The sequence below is a fragment of the Lottia gigantea genome, assembly GCF_000327385.1.
Source record: "Lottia gigantea unplaced genomic scaffold LOTGIsca_639, whole genome shotgun sequence".
Classification (NCBI taxonomy): Eukaryota; Metazoa; Mollusca; class Gastropoda; family Lottiidae; genus Lottia; species Lottia gigantea.
Window position 1 is genome coordinate 34,249 of NW_008710174.1, and position 1,904 is coordinate 36,152.

General features: G+C 33.3%; 1 protein-coding gene across 1 annotated transcript in view; it reads right to left on the reverse strand.

Annotated features, from left to right (window-relative positions):
• LOTGIDRAFT_176013 (hypothetical protein) overlaps positions 1 to 1,904 on the reverse strand; it is a gene marked incomplete at both ends in the record, with an annotated part of 10,353 nt that overhangs the window by 1,437 nt on the left and 7,012 nt on the right. The window lies entirely within an intron of this gene.

Here is a 1,904-nt window from a genome sequence, read left to right on the forward strand (position 1 = left end):
GGTGATAACAAACACTCATACAAAGTTTCGTTAAAATCCATCAAGAATTGTGCCCTGTAGAGTGATTACGAGCTAAAAATTGAACGTGTTTTCAAGAACAAGGGCAATAATTCATACTAAATATTTTTTGATTTCGCTGATTTTCAATAGGGTCTATCCTTGGGTGATATCGAACACTCATACCAAGTTTCGTCAAAATCTGTCAAGAATTGTGCCTTCTAGAGTGATTACGAGCTAAAAATTGAACGTGTTTTCAAGAACAAGGGCAATAATTCATACTAAATATTTTTTGATTTCGCTGATTTTCAATAGGGTCTATCCTTGGGTGATAACGAACACTCATACCAAGTTTCGACAAAATCTGTCAAGAATTGTGCCTTCTAGAGTGTTTACAAGCTAAAAATTGAATGCGTTTGCAAGAACAAGGGCAATAATTCATACTAAATATTTTTCGATTTCGCTGATTTTCAATAGGGTTTATCCTTGGGTGATTACGAACACTCATACCAAGTTTCGTTAAAATCCTTCAAGAATTATGCCTTCTAGAGTGTTTACGAGCTAAAAATTTGAACGCGTTTTCAAGAACAAGGGCAATAATTCATACTTAATATTTTTCGATTTTTGCTGATTTACAATAGGGTCTATCCTTGGGTGATAACGAACACTCATACCAAGTTTCGTCAAAATCTGTCAAGAATTGTGCCTTCTAGAGTGTTTACGAGCTAAAAATTGAACGCGTTTGCAAGAACAAGGGCAATAATTCATACTAAATATTTTTCGATTTCGCTGATTTTCAATAGGGTTTATCCTTGGGTGTTTACGAACACTCATACCAAGTTTCGTTAAAATCCTTCAACAATTATGCCTTCTAGAGTGTTTAAGAGCTAAAAATTGAACGCGTTATCAAGAACAAGGGCAATAATTCATACTTAATATTTTTCGATTTTGCTGATTTTCAATAGGGTCTATCCTTGGGTGATAACGAACACTCATACCAAGTTTCGTCAAAATCTGTCAAGAATTGTGCCTTCTAGAGTGTTTACGAGCTAAAAATTAACAAGGGCAATAATTCATGCTAAATATTTTTCGATTTCGCTGATTTTCAATAGGGTTTATCCTTGGGTGATTGCGAACACACATACTAAGTTTCGTTAAAATCCGTCAAGAATTGTGCCCTGTAGAGTGTTTACGAGCAATTGTGGACGGACGGACGGACGGACGGACCGACGGACATGGGTGACGACAATTTCATGTGGGCGTATAATAAAAAGTGAAAGTGTATGTCAACTTAATGCTATAATGGCGTATAAAAAGTAAAAGTGTATATCAACTAAATGCTATAATGGCGTATAAAAAGTGAAAGTGTATGTCAACTAAATGCTATAATGGCGTATAAAAAGTGAAAGTGTATGTCAACTAAATGCTATAATGGCGTATAAAAAGTGAAAGTGTATGTCAACTAAATGCTATAATGGCGTATAAAAAGTGAACGTGTATGTCAACTAAATGCTATAATGGCATATAAAAAGTGAAAGTGTATGTCAACTAAATGCTATAATGGCATATAAAAAGTGAAAGTGTATGTCAACTAAATGCTATAATGGCTTATAAAAAGTAAAAGTGTATATCAACTAAATGCTATAATGGCGTATTAAAAGTGAAAGTGTATGTCAACTAAATGCTATAATGGCTTATAAAAAGTAAAAGTGTATATCAACTAAATGCTATAATGGCGTATAAAAAGTGAAAGTGTATGTCAACTAAATGCTATAATGGCGTATAAAAAGTGAAAGTGTATGTCAACTAAATGCTATAATGGCTTATAAAAAGTAAAAGTGTATATCAACTAAATGCTATAATGGCGTATAAAAAGTGAAAGTGTATGTCAACTAAATGCTATAATG